Below are 26,507 nucleotides of genomic sequence, written 5' to 3' on the forward strand. Positions count from 1 at the left end.
AGTTGAAAACATTCCTTAAAATGGCCACAGGAATAGAGGAGTATCAGACAACGCTTCTCCCAGTCCTGACAAAGCTTGAGGGACACAAGAATAAAAAGACAATTCTTCTCTCTACCACCAGAACAGAGATGGAAAGCTTTCACTTTATTCATCAGTTAACTAGAAAAATCTCTCGAGAGAAACCTTAGCAAGGAATCCAGGATCTTCTCTCCAATTACCGAAGCTAGAGCTGGGCATCCAATATCATACTGCCCCTACACAAAGATTCCCTCACCCTTTGTATTAAGCTCAGGTTTACTCTCAACTCCAAGTACAACAAGCAGCATTTATCCCAATTCAAACCATTTCAACAAGTTGTAAAAAACAATGGCAAACTGTCTTTTCAGAGAAGAGTTATGTGTCAGGCTCGCTACACAGAACCCATCTTCCAGTGATTTCAAGCAGGTTTAATTCAGTAGCAGTTTTAAGTAGCTTTTTTTCTTTTCTTCAAACGAAAAGCTTAGCTGTGGGCTGCTGTGCTTGCCAGTCCACTAATTAGTCCACTTGTTCAATATATGCTGTCCTTGAAGTGGAGGACACAGCATAATGAACTGCATACATTTTCACAAGATTATAGGGACAGACAACTGAGGGACCAAGATACCGTAACATCAAGCTCTTCATTGCGTATAAGCAAAAGGTTAAGTTCCCATTTCTAGCCTCACAGATGATATACTATTATTTGCATGACAATAGGGGTTTAAATCTGAAAAGAAATGGAGTCTCCACTATATCAAAAATTGAAGAGACATTCTGTGCCAAAGCTTGATTAAGGTTCACAAACACTCATGCCACTAGTAGCATGCAGACATCTTCACAGCAATATGCAAGCCCTACCTGAATAACCAAGTATTTCCTCCTTACTACAAGTATGGCAGTTCAGACTTCAGAGTGACTGCTGCCAAGAGTGAGGCTGGGAGCTATTATGTTTGAAGGTAGGTCTATCTGCATAAGAGAAAGGTAAAAAAAAAAAATCAGAGGCAGAGACAAGTGAAAAAAATCACCAGAGAACTCACTGGAAGAACGAACCTAGGGAATATTCAGGTCTCTTGATTCCTTCAAGGATCAGCTGCTTGATGATACCGTAACCTCAAAGTGGTCATTTAATTCTAAAATGAAGGCTAGAGGCACATAAGCTTCAGCTAGCGATTGTAGAGGCAACATCACTTACAGAGACAAATTCATTTTTACAATGAGCACTGGCACCTGATGCCTTAATTTCTCACTATGGCTTTAAAAATGGTATCTTATCAACCTCTCCGCATCCTCTCATCAATACCATTTCTTTCAACTCCATCACCTTCTTCCCACATGGCACCATCTCCTCATGGGTTTTAACAAGCCAGTTGCAAATCATGGTTTGTCACTGCAGTATTTAACACTATACACTTGCAACCGCTCCTATATGTTCAACATCCAAAAATCAACTGATTCGTCAACTATTTCACTGATTTGTTATTTCTTCTCTATTTCTTCAAATAAATTGCCATTCTAATTCCTTGTCACCTTTTCCTCATGTAGTGTCTAGCTTCTTTGGGGTGATTACATTGCATTTCACTTCTTTTAAACACTAAGGTATTTAGCAGTAGAAAGACACAGCAAATGCCAGAAAACTTGTTTCTCTGATCTGCAAAAACCTCCAATTGCCCAAATTTCTGTATTTTTAATTACAATGGTATACACAAATACATCCACAGTAGTGAGATGCTACCAAGCAAGTTCAGAACTAGAGACACTTAGAGGTCTCAAAAATGGAGGTATGACAAATATATTTCCTATTGTAAACTGACAACTCATTTGAGTAAAATTTATCTGCATATGACAGACTAGTGTACCTTTTTCATGATAACTTTCAGTTAACGTATTACTGCAAGGCTGCATTATCACAATCCTGCCTCATCACTTGCCCAGAGTCTTCTATTGGTCATCATGGATCCACATTCACACAAGCTGCAAGGAAAAATCCCATGCAACAATGGGAAAAATCTATGCAACAGAGCTATAGACCAGTAAAGCTCCTACCTTTATATAGCTTTATTTAAATGTCTCCATAAAAAGCCATTATAGACACTTATCTGACAAACATTACTGAGGTCAGACTTAAGAATAAAGAATTGTGCATCAATAAAGAAAAAACGTTTTTCTAAACATAATTGCCAGAATTCTATAATATAAAGACACTGAGATAAAAGCTGAAATTAGGTTGTGTTTTTTTTTTAAGTTTCTAGCCTTTACTATGCATTTGAAATCTCCTGTCTTCCCACTCTTCCTCACTATAAAAATTTAAACCCTTTGCGTGTGCTTATTTGCATATCAATACTTACAATACTCTTCCACATAACAGAAATGCAAGAACATAAACATTAGGAGCATGCTGGAAAGTTTCTTGTAATCCATTATTTTCTGCATGCTTTGCAAACCCTTCCGATTAAATGTCTTTTCTGCATTTCCCTTGAGAAATACTTTGTTGAAATGGCATTGGGACAGAATGTATGTTTTCACAATTGGCAATAAAATTATGCAAGTAACTTACCTAAAAACCACCCCAAACATTTAAAGAATTTTCCTATAGAGAAAATGCAAGTAAGCCATCTATAACAGAGTTCACATTTTTTCATACTTGTAATGAATATTAAGTTTTTATAAGGTTAAGAATATTAACTGAAAAGGTTTCTCAAGTAGAGAGAGTATTTTTGATAGTAGAATGTTTTTCATATCACTACTTATTCAAAACAACTCATAAACTCTTACAGTCTAAATTTAACATGCAGTTACTAATTCTACAGCTTTTTATATCCAAATGTAAACAGATGAACAATCACACCTTATGTCAAGACAAAGACCACTTTAGTTAGTCTAATACAAATGCTTGCAAGATTTTTGTACTTTCAAGGAAGTTTCCTGAGCTAGAACTAAAAAAGCTTATTTCCCATCTGTAAAGGTGCAGTATACCCACATATACAGGGCAGAGGGGATGATCACCCAGCCTGGCCCATTTAGTATAGCCACCTACTCTCTGTTAAAGAAAAGAAACAGAAAGAAGAATTCAAATCTACATAATGGTTACCTAGTCTTGTTTTAAAGACTGACAGTAAGAGAAGCGTCACTGGATCAGCTGTCCCACACGGTAGTTACATACACAGTAAATTTGTACAACTTCCTATTGTAGCAGTCACTTAGATTTTTGTTATGCTTTCGCAGGCTAGACCCTATAAGCTAAGAACCTATGTCAATAAATTCTGATTAAGTTGTTATTTGATAAATGTATCCTTTCAAGACGTTAAACAAATGCAGCACCTGCATTCATTTTTGAGACTGAAAATACGCCTTTAACTCATGTTCAGACTCTGATCTTTTTCCAGTGTGCTGGCAACCCTTTCTGAATTCCAAAAGTAGCTGTAGCAGTGCCAGCTGCAGAAGACATGTACTACTACCTTGCCTGTTAAGACTCCTCTGTTCTTATACCTAAGGCTCAGCTGGTCAGAGCTTCACTAAATGCTAATGTTCACAGCTGGATTACCCAGTCACCTCCAACACCTCTTCAAGTAACTGCTTCCAGGGAGGCCTTCCCCAGCCTATACCTGTCCTGAGGTATACTAGTTTAAATGTGACCAAATATAAAGTCTGGTTTGCTTGGGTACAGTCTTTAAAAACAAAAAGCTAAACCAGGTTAGTAAACCACAACTATAGAAAAAGCAGTTGTCACACTACCTCTCCCCAAGTAACCACGAAGTTTTAAATTGATGCCATTTTGTTCAAAGACATCAAATTTCAGAAAGCAGGATGAATCAGGCACTGTTTGTGACTTTAAATTGACATTTAAAAAGCCAGGGATCAAACTAATATGATTCAGAAGCTTTCTTCTGCCTTTTTTCCTATACTCAGAGTTTAAAAAAAAAAAAAAGATTTGTGCTTCCATGTTTCAATTAAGTGTTTGGTGTTAGTGAACAGTTTACAGAATCCTGATAATGTCACATGATTGATACGCTAACATCAACTGATGAAGCAGAATGGGAAACTGGCAAAATACTGGTGGAGTAAGCTGAGCATTAGATGAGTACAATTTTCAGGCCTCTTTCTCAAGCTCTGCATATTTTGATACAAGGTAGATTTAAGGATAGGTTACAGAGTAATAGCTTGTTGCCAGAGTGATGGGAAGGTCTTGCTCCCTTCTTTCTCACTGGTTATGGCCATCTCCACAGCTTACTGGACTTGTCAGAGAGCTGCTGCTCTAACTCTCTAACTCCTCCCTTTGGGACAACGGCAGGGAAGATGGGAAGCTAGTTTATCTTCCACCAGCTCTCAGATACATAGTTGAAAGGACTCAGAGGGCTCAAATAAATACCAGAGCTTATTAAAAAAAGAATGCATATGGAAACTCCCACTTCCACACATAGTAAGCGGTCATATCAAGCTATGAGAGCCACCCCCAATCACTCAAGATAACTTTTTGGACTCATTCTGCTAGTAGTCCTTTGTAGTTTTCACGTGACTTCAAGAGAAGCATTCAGAAAGGTCATCTGCCCACATGAAGATAAGCCAAGTGCTAGAAGTTGCAGACAATAGCTCTCCACTGCCTCAGGCTATAGTTTTATGGCAGCCTAAGTCTATTTAACTACTAAGTACATATAGCATCATCTTCAGCCTGGCACCTCTGATCACTGCACAACTCATGTGTTTCATCACGCTAAAGAAACAGAATAGCTTTTAGTTCATTTATCAGATTAGTTTATGCCATATGAAAGGGTGAAATGGCCAGGAAAGGATCCAACAAGCATTGCAGCTGGCAGAAGAAAGAGGGATGCAAGTAGCACAGCCAAGAGTTAGCGACTTACATTTCTATAACCCTATAGCCTGAGATTCAGCTCTCTCACTAAAAATTCTAGTGGCGTCAGAGATGAAGAACATTTGAAACTATTCCAGTAACCGAGGGCCCCAAAATAGTCATAAATGGGAGGAACTATGATTACCAGAAAAAATTAGGATTATCTCATAAACTGACTTCACATTTTCAGGTTTTTTTTTTCTTTCCAATCTAAAGCTAAACATTTATTCTCCTGATGAAAGCTGAGATTCTTTCCCATAAGTCTGGAAAGAGAACTTGAATTCCACAAATTCTGATTAATTTGTTCTAACAAGGGATACTTATTACACTGGCTCCTCATATCTTATATGAATCACAGCAAATATCTTATCTTAATTAAACTCATCAGAAGAGTAGTTGAAGTCTATTCTGTCATGCTTCCCACATTTCAAAACAGTGAGGACTTAGTCAAATATTGGTTATCTCAATTTCATTTCATCAGTAGCATGCGTTATGTGCAATACCAGCTAAAGCATACTGCAGTAAATGCACCCCGAGCCAGAAATCTGCTCCAAAAGATTTTAGTACGGTTACCTGCGATAGTAACTGGCTAAGGGTCAGGAGTGAAAAAGACTGCTATGCCATGTTTTTTACATACCTACACTGCTAACCAGGCACAAATGAAGAACATCTTTTTCCTGTGGTTATTATTCGATTTTGCATTGGCAAATTTTAAACTCCAACAGAAAGAATGAATCTTCTAATGCTACTTTGCCTCCACTAAGTTTTCCAAATTTCTCCCAGTTTGTCACTGCTTTGGTACTCTATTTTGAATCACAAACCTCCAGCTCCCGTTTTAAAGCCCTCCTTTGCTGAGACAATTACAAACATTCAGATCCAAGCAGCAAGAACTAATGTAAAACCTGCTCATTAAGAAATACATCCTGAAGGAGAAATAAGAGCATTCTAATATGCCTATGTAGTGCAGAACTTTTGGAAACTCTGAAGATTTGCTCATCCACTCTAGAAATCTTATAGAATTTGTGATTAATGAGATATTCCAACAAGATGCTTGTGTATTTGAAGATATGGTAGCTTTAAATGGAATATCATTCTTCAGTAAGTCTTAAATTTTTTATCCTTTGGGTATCAGAAGATTTCTTTGTCAATGCGCTGGATAAGTGAAAATGCAAACAAGGAACATTATGCTTATTCTTAAAGTAAGCTGTGAGGAAGTGGGACATGAGAGGAGCACTATACCAAGGGAAAAGGTTTAGAATGCCAGTAAAAAACAGAACAAAAAACTTAAAACATACACCAAGCTTTATTCCCTTACCTTTCTGTGCCATTTACCCTGTACCAGGAACATTCCCCTCCACCCCCCAGTCTACTTGGCAGAAATGTGATGCTAACTAACTCCAGATTTAAAAGTGTGAATGAAGATTCACAGCTTACTGTTTTCAGCACTTTGTTTGGTGTTGATCTGTTTTCTCTGTTGTATAGTCTCATACTATTACCAGAACTTGTTCTGCCACAGCTCTCCACTGCTTTTCCAACTATGGAGACTGACACTTTCCATATATTGTCAGGCACAGCACATTTTGAACGCTAGTATGGGACACTAACTCCATCACATCAGAAATTCAACCTCTGATCAACATATAATTATCGCCCCAGAGTCATAAGCCTGAGATCTTTACTTAGCCTATTCTTACACAAATGACGAAGACAGTCCATTCTTAAAAAAAAAAAAAGTTCATTTGCATTACTGATGCTTTGTCAATTACTAGTTTTCAGCAAAGAGTACTCCAAAGTTAGAAAACAACACACCATCCGATGTCCAAGGGTTTGAAACAGCAGCCAAGGGAATTCCAAGAGAAACAAATTGCTTCTTTCTTGAGTTACACACACAAAAATTCACAAGAAACATAAATTCATGCCATACCACTTACTTGAAATAAAAGGAATTACAGAACAGACACAGCTAAGTCAGACCTGCTTTAACCACCATTTGGTTAAGACTGAGAACCCATCCAACTACAGCAAGCAACCGTACTGCAGGCTTATGTATATATTTAGGTCCTACCATAATAATAAAAAACATTCCTTAGTCATCCATTAAGCTTGCTATTTAAAAAAATCCCCAAATATTTCTCATTCTCTGCAGTCGCTGGGACATCTACCACATCCGAGGGACAAACCAGGTAACAGTTGTACCATCTGAGTAGCTAGTTACCCAGTGCAGTTTAATTTAACATCACAGCTAGTGGCACCTAAAGGGATTGTCCTATTCCTCCCACAACCCCCTTGTCTGTTTCTCTTGAGCCAGAAGCGGTGCACACAAATGCAGCAAGCTGGTTCAGGGGGCTAAAGTGGAAGCAAAGCAATGCCCCTTACTGACAGTAACATTCCCTGAACTTGCTGAATAATCAGATAAGCATCAGGAGGAAGAGAACTGGCCTTTCAGCAACTGTTTATTGTATCAGTATGGATCCAGAGCAGCTAAGGTTGAGGACCCCCTTGATTTCATACATTGTACAGTTTTATGTTACAGTTAAAAGATGGGCCTTACCACTTCCCCATCTTATTACTGTCTTCTTCACAACCAGCCACACTCACCTCCCCCAAACATACACTAATGTTCATGCAAACTGTTTGGTTTTCAACTTGTCCAAGTCCTTGAACTAATTTACCAGCTAGATAAAAAAGTTTTCATCTCATATGCTGTTCGAAACAGTTTGCCAAAAAACATGCATGAGTGCTAGCATCAGAAGGTAACAGCAGCAAAGATTCACTGGCTCAAGCTCCTTCAGAATTACACCCCCAAGCAAAAATCGCAAATCATACATACCACCACTTAAAGTCCTAGCAAGTGCTACAGATGACAAATATTTTGAAGGACAATTAAGAACACTTTGTTGAGAGTTTCTTTTGGCTGCAACAATCCCTCAGACACCACTGTATAATTAAAGCTATGAATTTATCTTTTCATATTTGAACACAACAATAAAACAGAAGTAGACATTCCCCTGGTAATTCACTAAACTGCCAAGAAATCCTCAGTGTTCTGCACTAGTTAGCAGGACCAAAAAAAAGGAAAAAGCATTCAGAAATAAATTCCACCAGTCTTAAGTCTCTTGAATTCAATTAATAACTGACACTTTCACTGTCCTCATTCTCTTATGTACCTCACGCATTTTTATCATAGTAACAAAACTTTATGCCACTCAGTCTTTTGAATAAAATAACTCTTCCCATTTTCATGCTATCACAATTTTTTGAGCTATAGGCTAAGGGTGTCAGCTGCTCACCTCTGCTTATCCCAGCCATAACGCCCAAGAGACACATTCCAAAGTCTTAGGTTCCCTTTTACCTGAAGAACAGTACGAACAACCCAAGTCATAAGAATTTCAGAAACAGTGAAGTATAACACTTATTTTGCTATTCATTGTACACTGTGTAAGATGTATGGTCCAAAAGACTGAAACCAGTCAGCCAAAGTCAGCTATTGCCCTAGTCTCCTGCAAAGGACAGCAGGATCAGTTGTTTCTAGGATCAAACTCATTAATAAGCCTCTTTGAAGACAACTTAGCACAGCTTCCATTTAACATATTTACTATTAAAAAAAACCTAGTCAGTAATGTTCTTAATGTCATTTCTGAAAGATAAGTTTTCTTCAAAGCACATCAGCATTTGCAAGACTAAAGTCAAGGAACAAGGAAGATTTCCTAGTAAACTTAGAACATGGAAGTATTCGGTTATTCCACCGTAATCGGTTTTGTTCCCCTGTAACACAAAATGAAGATTTCTCCCACATAAACACAGTCATTCAAAACTAGCTCTAGCTGCAATTCACCGAAAGCTGTCTTTATCAAACTGTTATTAAGTAGCCCTTCAGAAATAGAATGTCAGTCTCAGGTTTGTCCCTCATAGATAGGTATGAACAATGCATGTTATTCCTTTAATAAGAATTAACCCTCTGTGGGATTAACTTGCATACAGAAAGCTTTAACAGATACATCCCAACAATCTCATTATGGAAGAGATTATTACAAGACTAGTCTGTTTTAAATTGCTTACCATCTCACCAGTCCCACTGGGAGTAACACTAGCAGTGCATGTGTAAACTCAGGTCCAGTTGTTTTGCTCTCAAAACTCAAAGACCAGTATCAGACTAGACACAGTAAACGCTAATGGCTGCCATCTGAGCCAACAGCTGCACTACTGACACCACTAGAGCAACTACGCCACTGGAGCAGGAACAAGCCCATTCTGTAGACAGACAGCAATACAACATGGCCAACATTGCAGATCTTGCCAATGAAGACTGACCTACATTACTAATAAAAGTTTTAGTTACTACATGCACTGTATATTTCAAATAGACACCAACTACCCTTAGCTGCTTTCATGAACAAATCCACTGGGGAAAATAATAGTGGTTTCTGAAAACAAACTGTTCTTAGTAAATTCATACCTAGTGAACACTTAGCGTTGAAGTGGTTTTATCCACCACTCTTCATGTCTTAACAAGAACTGACGTTTAACAGTTCCCATGAACACAAGAAATATTCCCCCTCTCTAAGAGAAATCATGGAAGTAAAAAAATAAAAAAGCTTAAAAGAATGCAGAAAGCAACCTAGTTTTGGGAACTCTCCAAAGCCAATCAAATTATAGATACAAAGGGCATTTTATTAGGGTACATGAACAGCTAGCAAAAAGAAAAAAGACAAACCTTTCTTTATTCACCTACTGTCCTCGAAACAGTACATGCATGTTCCCTTGAGTTACCCTTCTCTCTCACAGATCACCATCAGAAGAGTATCCCCATTATTATAAGTGTAGCCTCTTCACCTGTGCTCTAACATCTAACAGTCTCTCACAGCACATGCCACAACACTCAAGAAAATCAGCACAGTTCTGTGGGCACTTCAGTAACAATGAGTGGGAGTACTTAAGTTTTTCAACCACAGCCTAGAGAGGGCAGGACGTACAGCAAGAATTCAGAAACCTATATCAACTTGTTTTAGTGAAACATGCTCCAAATTTGCCTGCAACCTTTGTCCCTGTCAGTGGGAAGCTTGAAAAAAATCTCATCCAAGAACTGGCCCTAAAACAAATCCTATTTAATCAAAGAGAAGCACTTACTATGGAAGGCTGAGCTTGCTTTGGCAGGTGAGAAGGTATACCTTGCTAATTGGGCACACCTTGATACTAAGCAACCCTTTATTTAAACACATTGTGAACAGACACACTAACAAAGAAAGCTTACAAAGTTAACTTGAACACATTAATTTATGATTTTCTCAATTCCTGTGCTCTGATAATAAGAATAACTTCGTGCAGGTACAAAGCAAAAACACAGCTCACAGTCACTGCTTTCATTCAGAAGTCTACCAGCACCAGGGAAATCAGCACGTCTTCTCAGTTCTCTGCGCAGTCCCTGGCCTTCAGACACAGAAAGCCTAGGCTTGTTGGGGGAAGATGTCCTGCAAGAACAGAAGATGGAAGACAGTAAGAATCACTCTCCTCTTGGTCACTTTATTGCAAAGTACTAGAATTTGTTATAGTCACCTCTTAACAAGCAAGTACGCATAGAAGAGTTGAACCTTATTCTCAGGTGCTAAAGAAACATCAATGTAAGAACCACGATTCTCTTCTCCCTTTTCTGAGCCATAAAAGGTGCACCTGTCACGTCAACCTCTAGGTGCCATGCCATGAGCAACCAAAGGAAAAAAATATTCAATTTGCAGTCAAGACAGTGGGGTCAGATCACACAATCTTCAGGTGTTCTATTGTGAAAACTGCTAGTATCCTGTACAAAAGCTAACTTAAGAATGTTAAGACTAATCTGAATACTCTGCTTTAGCCACCATTTCTAAGCCTAGATCTCCTTAGAATTAGTAATCCCAACTTCTATTTTGAGACATGCCAGATTTCTAAGGACAAAAAAAAAAAAAAAAAAATTAATCACTTTCCCTCAACTTCCTGGACTCCAAAGTTACAATATTTGGCAGCAACTGGTGTAGTTCTAGAAATGCTGAGTATCTCTTCCCTTCTAACAAGCATATAACTTGGGTGTATGAGAAAACAAAAAAGGTAAAACAGCATTTCACTGATATCTTCAAATGCCAGATATTTGCGTTCCTACACATATGGCTGGGATTTAAAAAAAAAAAAGTCATGAAAATAAATTCTTTGTTTTCAGCAGCTGGTTATGCTTATATTCTTATGAAATTAAGAATGATCACTTCAGAATAACATAAACTTGCTAGAGCATGGTTCCCCCAAAGTATTGTGCCCAGTTCTGTCACTACATGGCCCTAGCCAAGCTTAGTCCACCTACACAACTTACTTTCCACAGAAAAGAATGTTGTTTTCAAAGATCTAACAAGACTTTACCTGCTGAAAAAGGCAATAACTGTAAACCAATGAAAAAGCTTCCCCTGCAGTGGCACTAGCACTGATGTAACACCCAGCTTCTACTTGCTTAGAAGAGAGTAGTCCTAACCAAAACTTGAAACTTAAGTGCTCTGAACAGTGGTCTCTAAACTGGGTCACACATGCAAGACAATCCACTGAGGTGTGGGAAGAAAACATTTTTTGTAACGTTAATGAATAATATTTTAAAATAGTGTTTAATTTATCTACATCTTATCCTAACTTCTGAGTATGTTTTACAATGTATATATCTATACAGTAGTACCTGTATATAATTGATAAATCAATAAATATACATATATCGGGGTGCATGCTAACGAGGGGCATGTGCAGCTAAAAAAAAAAATTGGAGGCCACTTCTCTAGAAGACAGAAGCTCCCTTTCCCTGTGAACAGGATTTTCCTTTTTTCTACTGAGTAAAAAGGAGCATTTATATCTGCCCTGCCTTCCCTCATTTTCCTAGATGCCACTGAGTTAACATCAAGTTACACCAAGCTTTCTTGCTGACAAGATTTGGGGGTTCTTTCCTTAGTCAGGTCCACATCTATTCCTAGCTCTCTTCAAAGGTCCAACACCATGACAATACTAATCACTTTCACTTTGCTCCAGGAAGCGAGGACCAAGCCAGTTTCACTCTAGTGCTGGTTATTTCAGAGAATTTGAATGAATGGCACCTCACAAGGCACGTGGCTCCAGTGTTTTCAGTTCTAGGGTTGGGGCTTTTTTTTGCCACTTCAGCGATGAGAAACTTAAGTTCCTCGGGAACAGGCAACTGAATATGAAAACCTATTACTGGAAAGAAGTATCAGAAAACCATACGATGATAAATGACCTGCTTGACAAGGGAACCTTAAGGGGACATAATGAAACAACAAACAAACAGAATTAAGGAGCCATCAAATATTATTACCTCTCATCGCTTTGCGGGAACTCAGGGAAAAGATAAGAGTTATAAGGAAAAACACAGAAAGCCAAGCGGCTAAACGCCCACCCAGCTCTTCCCCCTCACCCAACGCGAGCCCTGGCGGATGCCCCCAGCCCCCCTCGCCGGCGGCCCACAGCAAACAGGCAGCCCACCGGCAAGCTCGGGGGGCGGGAGGCCGGCAGCCAAGCCTGCCAGGCCTGGCCGCTGAGGAAGGCCGGCCGGCCTCGGGCCGCCGGCAGCGCCGCGAAGGGGGCCCGCTCCCCGCCGCCCACCGCGGCGAGAGCCGGGCGCCCGCCAACCCCCTTCCCCAGGCAAGGAGAGGAAGAGGAGAGGAGAAGAGAAAAGAGGGGTCCACGACCCTCCTTACTGACCTGCCGGAGGGCGGCTCTCCCGCAGGGCCGAGGGGTCGCCTGACGGAGCCCGCTCCCCTCAGCCCGCGCAGCCGCCGCTGCCGCCTCCCTCACGCGTACGGCCGCCTTACCGCTCTCCGAGTCCCGCTCGGATCTTTCCGCCACCGCCTCCCGCCTCAGCGCCGCCCTCTCGCCTCCCCCGGAGGAACCCCCCTCAGGAGAACGAACCCCCCCAACCGGACCGGGAGCACCCACCACCCCCTCCCCAGCCCAGCGCGGAGCGGGAAGTTCAAACAATACACCGGGACTACTTTCTCCCCGCAGGCGGAAGCACACAACCTCTCTCCGCGCGGGAAGAGAAAGGCAGAAGGGGCGGGCCGCAGCGCCGAGCGCGAGGCATGCTGCGAGTTGTAGTCTTCCCGTGCCAGCCCCGCCCACCCTCGCGGCGGACTCCTCCGGCCGCCAGCGGGCCACGCGCCACCCGCGGCAGCGGCGGCGCCGCGCCCCCCTCGCTGCTCCCCAGCCAATGGGCGGCCTCTCCATCCTCTGGTGCGCGCGCGGGGGGGGGGGGGGGGGGGGCGGGGCCGGGCCGCGCCGCGGCCGGCGGCGCCCGGAGTTAGTTGTTGCGCGCGGGCGCGGCGGTCGCAGCCCTGTCCCGGCAGTCGGTTCCTCTGCGGGGCCCGGCGGCTGCGGGAGCCGGCCCTGACGAAACCTTACTCGGTGCCGCCGCCGCTGTCTCCTTCTCCCCTTCGCCGCCTGCCCGCGGGAGGCGCCGCGGGGCTGGGGAGCCCCTGCCAGGTGAGGGGCCGGTCCGAGTCCTAGGGCGGGAGGGGGGGGGGGGGGGGGGTAACGGCCCCTCTCGCTGTGAGGGGAGGCCGGCGGGCGGCGGCCCTGCCCGCGCCGGCGGCTCGGGTTTCCTCAGCGAGGCCCCCCCCCCCCCAGGGCGGCCCCCGGCCGAGAAGGGGGCCCCCGGCGCGGCTCGGCGAGGGGCGAGGGGAGAGACCGGGCGCAGCCGCCGCCCGCCCGCTCCTCCGGAGAGGGTCCCGCCGGCCGCCTTCTGCCGCCCCCGGCCTGCCGCGGCCCCGACGGGCGGGCGGCGCCGGTCGTTGCTGTTGCGCCCGGGTGGGGGGGGGGGGGGGGGTCTGGCTGGCGCCGGCAGCCGCCCCGGGGCCCCCGCGGGGCCCTGGCCCCCAGCCGCGGCGTTGGGCCCCCGGGCCGCCGCCGCCAGCCCCCGGGCCCCGCGGCGGCAAAGGGAGCTTTCTTCTGCCTACACCTCGGCTGGAAGTTTTGCGACGTGATCCTGCGCTAAATAGATTGTGCCTGAGCCTGCCGGGGAGCGCAGGGCGGCTTCGGAGCCGACACCTTCTAGGAATTTCACGACGATAAAGCCGCTGTAGGTGCCAGGTGGATGCTCTCTCCCTGTCGGGGCTCTGTCTTCGCTCTGTTATTACTGCGAATTCCTGACATAAAAGGCTTTACGTGTTAGCGTATACGTCTGTAGCTACATTCCATCCTGCTTTCAGGCTTTCGGTGCTTCCTTTTCTCTTGAAGGTTGTTTTGGACTTTTAGGTAGGTCGGTCTGTTTGCCTGTTTTTATTGAGGGTGAAGTTGAGACTGCACTAGAAAGGCTGGGATTTGCATTGGGACAGCAAGTGAAACCATGTAAATACGTGTTAGTGGTTAGTTACTTATCAGGCGGCTGATACCTAACACAGAGTAGCCGGGCTGCTCTTAGGTGAGCACAAGGAGGAGGAGGAGCGTTGCCTGGTGGATCCCTGACCTCGAATTTAATAGGGGTCCCTTGTCAGAGAACATAATTTCTGTTTACTTTAGGTCTTTGCCATTTTATTTTGTAGAGCTTGGCTTTCATTCTGCTTTAATCACTTCACATGGGGCTCCAAAGTTTTTCCCCTTACTTGTCGTGGCTTAAAGGCTGTCCAATGTCTGCTAAAGCACTTTATTCTCAGATATTTGGGGAAAAAATAATACACAAGATATATGGGCAGGAAGGAGAGAACACGAAGTTGTTTTAGGAGCCAAGACTTTATGGAATTCCAATAATTAGGTTCTATAGTTAGAAAGTTTTCTTAAACTTGTATTAAAATAGCCAGCTGAGCAACTACCTTTGTTACAAATTAGATGCGTTTAATTCAATGTGACTTTCGTTTGACTTACAGCCTCATCTAGACAGTTTGATTCCAGTGGTGTGGCAGAGCAGGAAATACTTGTGGATATTTTATTTGGTCGTTTTGACTAGTTAGAGCTCTTAATCTAGTTTCACACTGGCTGAAAAGGTTTTGTCTGTAAAGTAGCTAAGATGATTTATCCAGATGAAGCATCTTCCTGGCAGGGCTACTGCTCCAGTGTGTTTTCAGGAAAACCTCATTTTGTTCTCTAAAATGTAGAAGTATGCAAGAAGTGAATTACCAATTTTTCCATGAGTAACTTTCCATGATTAATCTTATGTATTCATTTCATGATGGATTTACCTTATTGTTAGGATATCTCATGTATGTAACTTAATTCGCAGACTTCCTAAATTATTTTCTGGGATTGTTCTGTTTGGCTCAAATGCCTCTTCCTCACCTGAACAGCAGTGGCAGGTGGGATGTGATTCCTGAGCCTGGGCAGGAGGTACCAGCTGCAGAGGGAGGAGCCAGCAGGCTTTCCTGCCTAGCCTTTCTGCTAGTGGGCACTTTCACCGGGCTGCACGTGTGTGGAAATGAGCCATTGGTAAGAGAGTGAGCTTCACTCATGGATGCAATGTTTGCGTTTCCTTCTATTTTAGAACATACGTTAACCATGTAAAAAAATATACAGTTATTCTGAAACAACAGCATTCCCTATGTATCGGTAAGTCTTACGGTTGCTTCAGTGAAAGAGAGAGCAGAGAGGCAAAATACCATTTCAACTTCTGAAGTAATTTGTGTTTTTGACTTTTCAGCTCTTTAGAAAATCTGCTTGCAAATATATTTACCAAAATATGTACTCTTTTTCTATTTACTTTCCAAATAAAAGGAATTGGTTCAATCATCTTTAAATCAATCATCTTTAAAGAAAAATACGGGTGGGGAGGGGTGCTATTTGGCTAAATGGCTCCTAAATGTTTCCTTGCCTAAACAGGATAGTAAAATATTAAGATAACTATTGTAAGTTATTGATTAGGGTCACAGACAATGGTAATTGCTGTTAACCTTCTGTATTGTGCTAGGAAAAATAAGTAGGTGAAAAGCTTACTATAAGTTAACAAGTTGTAACATGTTTTCTTTCCTCTACCTTGTTCCTGAGTTTACACTCCTATGTCTCTACTTTCCTTTTCCTTTTTCCTGTTTAGTCTTTGCTCTTAGGTTTCCCTTTTTCCTAGAGCTACCCCTCATCCCAGTTTAGAATTAGACCCTCCCATCCCTGCTAGTTGCCCGTGTTGTCTTTCCCCTTTTCTCTGAAGGGATCTGCAGCTTTACTCTTTGTCACTGCTTTACTTGTTCTAGTTGCTTTCTGACGAGATCGGATTTCAGATGGTGGTAACTCAGTAGTCCTTTCTCTTTTTTTTTTTTTTTTTTTTTTTTTCCGTGCGTATGACTCTCAGACCCTCTTTTCCCCAGCCCTTGAAAAGAGAGCCCCAAAGGTCTGAACTGGGGATGGCTAGGTGCGGACCAGAGATGAGGTCTGTCTCCTGCCAGTTTCCACGCTGTTCCCACTTCCTGTGCTGCTGCAGCTCCCGAGGAATCCTGCCGAGCTGCTCCCTCCCGTGTAGTCAGTGTGTCATAGCTGACATTCGGGTACGGGCAGAATATCGAAATGCAAATGACATGGGTATAATGAGGAGATAGTGTTGCACTTGTGAAAAGCACTGTGAACATGTGATGTGGAAAGAGATCGTAAAGAAAACACCTGACATGGGGAAACTGAGAAGAAAACTTTCTTAGCTTTCTGCTATTCATATGTGATACCTCCAGATGTTTTTAACCTACTTAAAATATGAAAATCATAATCTGCAAAATGTGTTTTGGTTTATTAGCTGACGCAAAGTTCAAAGAAACAAGGTCAGGTTATTTGCAAGCCATATGTAGCATTTACTGGCTGTTAGCGGCAGCCAAAAATCACCAGTGAGGTAAAATCCACTCTATATCTATGTAAAGTAATGTGGATTTTGGAGGAGGAGATGCATGGCCCCAGTCCACAGCCAAGGGAAAGAGGCTTCAGATTCTCCATGCTAATACCAGAAAGGGTTGATGGAGCATGGTGCCGCTTTCTGTGATTGCGTTACCTGCAATAGGCTGGTACAGAGACCTTGTCTGTGGAGTTTTTATTGGTATTACCAGTTCTCCCACCCTTCTGTGCTCCCACACATGACCAGTGTTTAAGGACTAAGCATTGCACTGGGATTTACATTGGCCTAAGGCTGAAATACTTTCATTGTTTCATATGTATCAGCACAATAATGTAGAATTTCCATTACCATACAGTTTTAAATTTAGAGTGGAAAAATACAGATTGCAAACTGGAATAAGACTTGCTAGTTGACTTTCACTAGTTTAAAGCATGGTGAAGTGGAACAAGTAAACAGTATACACTGAGAAGAATGTAAGAGCTTTAGTATTTTTGCAGTGTTAGTGACAAGGATAAATGACTTGTTTTTACTTGGTAACAATTCTAATTAGTTGTCCAATCTTTGAGCTGCAATTTCAATAGATTGTGGTTTAGTATTGTAGGCTCTGTGTTTCCTTTTGGGTTTTCCAAATCATAAGCAGAAATTATCAACCATGTGAGAAATTTTCAGTCTTCCTTTTTCCTAACATAGATAAGTGGCTGAGTCACTAAACAATTTCTTTCCCCATTTCTCTTTAAGCGGACTGAGTTGATTTGAGATTGCCTGACAGTTGAAAATGTGGATGGAGGAAAACTACGCAGTGGGTGTAGCTCTGAGGTCACTTTCTTTAAATTGATTTTCTTATGGGGCCCCATCAGCTATTACAGAAGTTACCAAGTTAACTCACTGAGTTACAAAACAGCTTTACCACAAATGTTTTTGGGTTTGTCTGTTCAGATGACACCAAGAACAATAGAATTTCAGAACCCCTCTGGAGCCTAGTTCACCATTTCTCTCTTCCCTGTAATCACATATTGCTGTGCAGGATGAGTACAAAATCAGTTTTAAACTGCACCACTTGGAGAAGTGTTTTGTAATCAATCTGTAACTGATTAAATATTTTTTTTAAGTCTTTGATTCTGGGGAAAATTGTCACCCTGACTAGCTTGCTTTTTGTGTGAGTACTTGGAAAAATCTCCAAATAGTAGGTCCCTTGGCAGGCTCGCTACCCATACCTGCTGTGTATGGGCCTGGCCTTAACTGAAATGTTTTTGCATGAATTATAGTAGCGGTAACAAAGATCACAATGATGTTGATTGCACATCTGCACTTTGATCACCAAATAGTTATGTTTATGTTTAAAAGATGTGTAAACATGGTGTGTAAAAAGTATTTAACAGCATTAATTTATCTGTACCTCAAAATGCCTTCAGAATTCATGGCTCTCTTGCTTAGGAGTCATTTTCTTAGCTGCTAGCTTTTAGAGCAGGGGATGTTTACTTTCCCCATAAAATGAAGTGCTCCACATGGGGAAAAAAATTATTTTATCCTTTTAAAGTGCAAAAAATCATAAATATTACCTGGGAAAGACACTTTTAAATCTTTCCATTTGTAGGCTTTATCTCACATTTTACTTAAGAGTAATATTTCAGTTAAAAAACCTTACATGCACTTAAACATGAATACTGAAAAATGCTCAACCATCTTAATGCAGTCACTGTTGACTGCAGGAGACATTCTTAGCAAAGTTTTTTGAAATCACAGTAAACAAATGGATAAAAATCATGCCAGGCTAAACATTGTAGGCTTCTAGCAATACTTGTTTTAGTAACATCTTGTCTGAGACACCAGTTCAGTGTGGTGCTAAAAAGTAAGATCACTGACTTCCTAAAGTTAGTGCTTTTTCAGAAAATATTGCTGCTAGCGCATAATTTGCCAAGTGCAACTTTATTGGTGTTTAAGCAGATTTGGATTATTATATTATTTGATAGAGGTTCTATAGGAAACTATTTAGTGATACATTCACAGTTTGACCTTACCTGTCTTTGTAAAACCATTAAATAAGTGCAGATCTCAATCCTAAAATGTTCTTTCTTGGATGCATGCCTGTATTTATACAGGCCTCTCCACAAAGCTCTCCAAAGGAGGAAGACAGTATTTAATACAAAAGATATCAGTTCTGGATGTGTATATTTATATCCAGTCTTCCAGCTCTGGGGCTCTTACTGTCAGAAAAACCTTCATACACATTTAGAAGACATTTAAAATCATGCTATAAACATGAACAAATATAGACATCCTTCTGCATTGACTTCATGTATATTCCCTCTTACTATAAGTCTCTGTACATATCACAGATGCTCTTGCTGTTGTCTCAGCTGCCAAATAGCCTCTTACTGAGTGTCATTGTTTTGCTGTTGTGCTTGTTGGTGTCCTTTCTGTGGGGTTTTTTCATGCAGCAAGAGGAGCGAAGAACAGTTTAAAAAATATATAAACTCCCCCCCCAAATTGGGCAGTAAATTCAGAAACATGCATGTCTGAAGGTAATAGAGACACTTAAAAATCCTGTAGCTCTTGAGTTGAAAGTGTCCTTGGTCTTTTAGCACCTTTTTTTCCTCAGACAAGTTTGGCCTTTCTCTCTACTTTGTATTAGCCCCTAATAGTCTTCTGCTGAGTAACCCCTGAGCCTGTTTGGAACCCCATTAAAATCACTGATTCTCTCTGTAAAGCCTCAGAATTACATCAATAGTGCTTTAATAATGAAGTTTAATGGAGATACATACAAGCTCAGAGAGAATAAATACTAGTATAGGAGTTTTCCATGGAAGAGCAAGTCATATTGTGTAATTGTTTTTCCATTTGCTTTAAGCCTTACTAATTGTCTTTTTCTGCCTCCCTCATCTAGATTGGGTAGTTTTGCTTAAAAACAGGTTGCACAATATTCTCCAGTCTCAGACTTTAAGTCTGTAGCTACATGGTTAAGGAGTGTGACTCCTACTGTTTGGAATGATCTTTGGAGAAGATAGTTTATTTAATGAGCTTTGTGCTGTAAACTGTAGAAATTCTCAGTTTTTAGAAGTAGGGAGATAGCTCATAGTAAAGTTGCAGAGAATGTGGGGCACATGAAAACTCTCAATATGATCAGTTACGTATGCTTTGATCGTGCAACAGTTTGCAGTCTGTTGTAGTCAGTGGAACAACTTGCTGAACTTGGTGTTAAATATACATCCAAGGCATAAATGTTGACTATTTTGGAGCTTTATATCTGTACAATTGTATTTTCATACTGTGGTGGTTTGTTTGTTTGTTTTTTTTTTTTAAATTTGGTTGTTTAAGGGAATTGAATATCAGATTACTAGCAAGACGGTCTCAAACCTGCTGTGCTGCTCATGAAGCTGTCAGTAATGTATCTTTCGATTGCAACAACAAAATTTTGGAAGTATTATGGTAGGCCTTTTTAAAATGAGGCAGACATATTTAAAGGTCAATATCTCTGGTTAGCAAAGATTGCTTGGGAAGTGCAGAAAATGAAGGCGTGTTAGGACAAAGCTTGCTGAAGCTTGAAGTGCTCCTGTGCTTATGAATTTTGCCTAGTAAGTATTTCTTGTACACCAAAGGCAGTATCCCTGTTAGAGAAAATGTCAGAACAAGCAGAGCTTAATGTATATTTCATTTACCCTGTATTCTGTATTGGTTCTGGCTGCAGTATCATAATTGTCATCTTGCTCCATGGACCTGTGGGCAGGTAGGGTGCTGGTTCATGCTTCCTTACAAGTTAACCCACTTACCTTTTCGGAGTGGGAGCAAATGTCTTCCAAAGGTGGTACTTTTAGGAGAGTTGTTCAGAAACTGGTAGATCAGAAGGAATGTTGCACTCCCGTCTATAAAGTACCTGTTTTTAGCAGTTGATAGAGAGATACTGTTAGTAACAGTTGCCATGAAAAAACTCCTGCGAGAGCTTTGCAGGTTTAAGGTGAGATTGCAAAGCGGTTAGACTGAGATTCCTCAGCTGCGCTGGAGCTTTAGTCATGGTGAGTTCTCCTGTGTTCTGTGTAATTATCTCTGGTTTTCTGCTTGTTGGAATGTGAGAAGTGTTTGATTGTTTTGCTTGTTTGTGCAGTTGCTTTCAAAGAGAGAAGCTGAGTCGGGTTCCTTTCTGGTTGATATTCCCACTCAGCATCAGTATGGTATTCAGTAAATACATGCTTTAAATACAGTATTGCAAATCATACTAGATGGCATAATATTGTAAATAGCAAGAAGTGGTGCATTAAAAAAAAGCCCAGTTCTTACCTCTTTTTTTTTTTTTTTAACAAGGCTGTAATTTTACTTTGTAGTGCATAATGGTGATAACATTGCAAGCTGTTTTCCTACTCTGTACTTTGCAGATTGATTTCGTTGCTTATGGTTGTACATTATCTCTGTTTATCAGTGTAAATCAACAGAGCTATTCCTGAACAATGGAGACAGCAACGGACAGACCATTTGAAGCCAAATTTTCAGAATGAGAAACAGGGTTGTATAGAAACATGTTGAAAAAGATAACCAGCACAGGTTATCGGGGGGTTCTGCTCAACCCCCTACAGAGGAGATTATGGAAAAGGCTGTGTAACAGTATTTTCTAAAACATTCCTACATACCTGCCAGGGTACTTAATGGAAGGTTCATGCATACACTAATAATTCTTATGGGAAATAACAGTAAACAGGTGAAATACCAAAGCAAGAGCATTTAAATATAAGTGGGAATTAGATTCCTTAAGATTTCAAATGTTACATAATTGGGTTTTTTTTCCTTAGAGTTGAGCACCTGTAGTTCTTTGTATATTAAGTCACGGTCTGTCTACATAGAAAGCTGACTTTGGGTCCCTTCATATAAAAGTTGTTAAACATCCAAACAAAATGAAATCTGTAGAATGCAGAATCCATGTAATAAATAATGTTGTATTCAGTGGCAAGCACTGCTTACTGAGAGGGGGTTATAAACTCAGCCACTAGTCCCTGAAATTGTATTATATGGAAATTTTTATTATATGAAATTTTTTTATGTTGTGCTGGCTAAAAGAGACGGTGTGCTTTTTCCATCAAATAACAATCACAAAAAAAGGCTGAAAATATATTGGAAAAAAAAGAAGCCAGTATTGGTTCATCATTGCAGTGATTGTGCTGGATGCAACTAGCTGGGCTATGGATAAAAAAAATTATTGAATAAGGGGAATAATTGAAAATCAGTATCAGTTTCTAAACAAACATATGCTTTGCTTTTCCAAAAATCATAGTAGTATTATGGTTTTAGTGTATATGTCATAGAGGAGCATTCATCAGCACAGTCTCATCTCAAAGTCAGTCTCTCTACAGCAAATGTATATGGCTTCTTGGATTTCTCTCGCTTGTAATGAGCGAGATGCTTGTCCATTCAAACTTGTATTTCAAGTGATACAGGAACAGTTTTGATTATAATTTAAAAACTTTATTTCTTTCCTTTTTGTGAACATGAGGCAATAAAGGGTTTCTTGTAATTTTTATTTGGCTTTCTCCTGCCAGTTTACCAAATGCCTGTAACTTAGGTATTTCAAATCTGTAGATCCCAGCTACTTTTAACTTAGTTGATTTTGCCACATAGTTCAAGGTTTCTTTTCCATCACTTTTCTTCCGTGAGCTTTCGCAGAAGTTTTGGGGGTAATTGTTCTGCAGGGAAGATAAATGTGTATTAGATATATGTATGTTTATTGGATGATTCACGGTAAAATATTTGCCTTGCCTGCCTAATCTGCTTAAGAGTTCTGAAAAATTATTTCCAGTGGACAGTTAAAAGCCTGGACAACTCCTGTATCCTTCTAGGACTAATCAGTATGGGACTTGCTGTCTCATAGGTACATTTGCAGTGATCAATCCGTACCTCTAACAGTTTTTATTGAACGTGCTTGGTTTTTTTCTTGGCAGCGGTTTTATGATCTAGTTTAGAAGGGAGAGCTGTCACACCACGAAAAAGAAACTCTGTTCATTAGTTTGAGAGATGAACTAAACCTCAATTTGTGTTCCAAGAGCTTAAAAAGTACATGGAGAATGGGCAGTCGTATCTTCACAAGGTGCCTTTCTCAGGCTGATAAGGAACACTACACATTACATTAACTCATCACTTTCATATCCTTGGGTGTACATGACAGTGTCATTTAAGAATGGAAAATATGCAGAGAGCAAAAAGGATATGATTCTTGAAATTGAGTGGTACCTGAAAAATCGGAAATCTAGCCTTTAGTATAAGGGAAAAAAAATATTGAAATATAAGTCTGCCGCCTTTATTTTTTCCATGAGAGAGAAAAGTGAAGACATCTCATTATTAAGATAACTATCTTTCTAAATGCTGCTTTGCTAATTGGTGCAACCCTAACATGTCTGTACTGTTTTACAGGGTATGCTAGGACCTGTGATAAGCATTTCCTTTTGGAAAAGCTATACACAATGTGAAAATAGAGGGAACACAATCTCTTCTGCCTCTTTAAGATGCATTGTAATAAATGTGTCTTTTTGAAAGGTTTTTTGCATATTTTTCAGATGAGCAAGTCTCTTGAGCTTTGTGCTTTTTATTACATAACGTTTATGTTTTTAAACTTCTGAGAGTGATCTCAGGTTTTTATTTTAGTTTTAGTAAAGTATTTGCTGCTTGTAGCTCTGTAAAACCTGAGAGATTGTCCTGTCTTCTAGCACTGTAAGACCTGTAGTCCCTCACAGTTCATATGGGAGGCTTAAGTGTGCAGTCTTTTGAGTAGAAAATATTTTCTTTAGTACTTTTAGAATTCAAAATCATTGGAATTTGCTCATATAAAGTTATAACTTCCTGAGAAAATATTGGCACAAACTGTGGAAGCTGTTAGTTTTTGGAACTTTTGTTCAAGTTATTCATTTTCTCTGCTTTATTTTTTCTTTCGCTTAATAGTTAGAGGCTAGTGGATAAAGCAAACTTGGGGCTGAAGGGCCTGTTTTGGAATCTGGCAAAAAGGTGATGACTTAGAAAAGAGAATATGCCTTTTGGGGAAGGAAAAAAAAAAAGTCCTTGAACTGAAGAAACAATTTTAGGAGCTGTGGCTTATTTTGTTTGGCTCTGCAAACTAGTCAGTTCTGACACTTTCATGCACCAACTTCTGCTAATTCATATCTTACATGTATTCATATATTTATAGTTTTATAGAAAACAGTTATTAACAGATCCATTTTAGTATTTGTGAAAGTTAAGGTATATAATTTCTGTTGGTAGTTGAAGAGGACTCTTTGATTGTAAATACCTTCGGCCATGAAGATTTTGGACAGACGTGATCATTCTGCACTACACTGCTCTGACATCCACAGGTTAAGAAAAAATTTATATCTCAAAAATCAACTTTTTACTATTATTGGGAAGAAATATATTCTGAAAACTTTCATTAAAAGAGGAGATTTTTTTTTTTTTTTTTTTATTCTTGTCATACTGAGGACTGTGTCTGAGCTCAAATTCGTCTTGGTGTGTATGTGTATATCTTACAGACATATTTGTGTTGAAGTGGTTATTAATGCTGTTTTAGGAAGTAGTGTTAAATCTCCAGTTATATTTCAGGAAGAGTCCATTTTTATCTGCAGAGTAGTGCAGTAGAAGGTAACGGTGATTTAAAAACTCCACATAGCAGCATATGAACCTAGTGTTTCACTGTCTGGGGAGTGTGACTAAAATTACCACCTCTTTCATAAATTTGCTCTGACTTTGGTTTGCTAAATTTTTTTTCCTTTAAAGTGCTGGTTGAGTAAACACTTAATGAGCATCCCAGCTGTATGTGTGTTGGAAGCAGATAGGCAGTAGAGTGAAATAGCTTTTTTCAATAATCTCCAATCAAAACCCAAAACTCCATAATTCACTGATTTAACAAATAAGAGGACTAAAAGCTTGCCTGAAGTCAATTACTCCAGCATTTAAAAGAGGGCCCAGAACACTCTCATAGTCTTACTCACTTTGCTAACCTAGCCTTTTGAAAACAGCTATGGTAAATATTTATTTAGTTGCCATAATACAGTATGGGTACGTCTTTTGACCTCAGCAGTTGTTAGGCTGAGTTAGGCTACTGCTTCTAAGAGCTTTAAGTCTTTAGTTCAAATAGTAAAGATTTATGGCTTTATATCACAAAGTGTGTTTCTAGAGGCTTATGCTGGCACTGTTATATTTGGTTTTTGTAACTCTGTTGTATTGTCATCTTTCTTGTATAACTTGCTGTCAAAGCACATGCCAGGTCATGTGTTATGGTCTGTTCAGAGCAACTATGCGTTTTGCTAGTTAAATATTTCTCTGTGAGTTGGAAGAGCTACACTGCATATCAGAATCTTGCAGTCAAACCTGCTGATGAGTATTTACTTTTCTCATGGCTGCATACTTAAAGTTCGCATGTGATTTGGCAATAATCTTCGGAATTAATTTCTGTATTGTTCAGCAACAAGAAAAACTTGGAAACTGGGATGATGCTTAGTTTGTTGCTTAGTTTTGAGATTGTATTAATCAGAAATTTCAATTTTAAGGTAGGAGAAGAACAGCTAGAGTAAATAGGGTTTTGCTATTTTTAGAGCATGGAAGATCCTGCCTTTAAAGTGCAAGGCAGAGACTGAGCAAATACCTTTTGAGTAAGGAAGCCTCATTTTTAACAAGTTTCATTCTTGACCTCAAGATCACTTTTTCCATCACTTGTGACAAGGGATCAAACAGGCTGTCTGCAAAACAGTAAAATGCATTCAAGTCGTTTGGTATTGTCAGGTCATGACTACAGCTTGATAAGATGAGAATGATTGGCAGAATGACAATGGACCCATAATTTTTTTAACTCTTCTGTAAAATATACTGAAATCTAAAGTAAGACATAGTGTTCTCAACAGAATGCTGACTGTGACAAAAACTTTGACAGTGCAAACATTCTCACTAGCGGAGCTGAATCAGTTGGAAACAGCAGCCAAAAAGGCAAAGTGGAAACACCGTTAAGTTGTCTGAAACAGTTAGTAGCAATGATCTGCATTAAAATAACCTGGTGAAATTAATGAATGCTTTTTGTCATCTCTTTTGCATAGCAGTTTTCATGTGTGCACCACAGTCTTATCTTGAAGCAAGAAAATGAGGCTCTTTTTGCACTGAGATTCTGAAGCAGGCTGATCTGGCTAATACTTGATTGCAGAGATTTATTTCTTAATCTACATTGGAGATTTTGAAGTACTGGCTGTTTTTCAGCAGGCTGATTTAGTTTTTGTTTGATTTAAGAATACACAGAATAGGACTGCTGTAATTAGAGTTTGGTGGTAGCTTTTGGCAAGTCCTGAGTTATTTGTGCAGTAGTATTGTACTGAGAGAACACGATGCATTTTGAGGGAGGGGAAATCAGAACAATGTGCTGATTTGCTTGTGTGGGCTAATATGACTCATTTAGAATGAACTCTTTTAAAAGTTTTTTTAGGAAAAACTGACAGGCTAACCTTGGGTTTCAAATCAATTTAAATTGTCTAGCAAGCTGTAAGTCTCCCTTCCATCCACAAGGCCCTAGCAATTCTCCATGGTTTTGGGTCAGCAGTTTACAAACACTGCCTGGACCAATGATCTGTGAAATCAATCTGAGTCTTCCTGATGCTGCCTTTGAACAGTTTCATTGATGTCAAAGTAGAAATGACTGTCAGGCCTTAGGATTGGATTATAAAAATTCTAAAATTTAAAACATACAGAAGACAAAATGTTGATTAAAAATGCTTGGAAGGTTTCTCCACTCTTTGAATGAGGAAATTTTTGGTCCTGAAGTTTTCTGGAGGTATCCTGCAAGATACTGAACAGGAATGTTTTGATAATGTAATGTTGTTGCATAAA

General features: G+C 40.3%; 2 protein-coding genes across 10 annotated transcripts in view; one reads left to right on the forward strand and one right to left on the reverse strand.

Annotated features, from left to right (window-relative positions):
• HMG20A (high mobility group 20A) overlaps positions 1-12,736 on the reverse strand; it is a 45,599-nt gene extending 32,863 nt beyond the window's left edge. The window contains exons 1-2 of one of the 3 annotated variants that reach the window (XM_041123273.1): positions 10,418-10,778; positions 10,214-10,332 (exon numbers count right to left, since the gene is read on the reverse strand). The gene's annotated coding sequence lies outside the window, so the exon portion shown is untranslated. Of the gene's footprint in view, positions 1-876; positions 976-10,213; positions 10,333-10,417; positions 10,779-12,580 lie in introns of those variants that run through there. The other 2 variants (XM_041123275.1, XM_041123274.1) reach the window with 2 other exon arrangements.
• Positions 12,737-13,161: 425 nt separating this feature from the next.
• The window catches only part of PEAK1 (pseudopodium enriched atypical kinase 1), a 124,884-nt gene continuing 111,538 nt past the window's right edge, over positions 13,162-26,507 (forward strand). For all 7 annotated transcript variants that reach the window (XM_041123250.1, XM_030016348.2, XM_030016347.2 and 4 more), the window contains exon 1: positions 13,162-13,357. The gene's annotated coding sequence lies outside the window, so the exon portion shown is untranslated. The remainder of the gene's footprint in view (positions 13,358-26,507) is intronic.

This window comes from Aquila chrysaetos, chromosome 5, assembly GCF_900496995.4.
Source record: "Aquila chrysaetos chrysaetos chromosome 5, bAquChr1.4, whole genome shotgun sequence".
In the NCBI taxonomy this organism is placed as follows: domain Eukaryota; kingdom Metazoa; phylum Chordata; class Aves; order Accipitriformes; family Accipitridae; genus Aquila; species Aquila chrysaetos.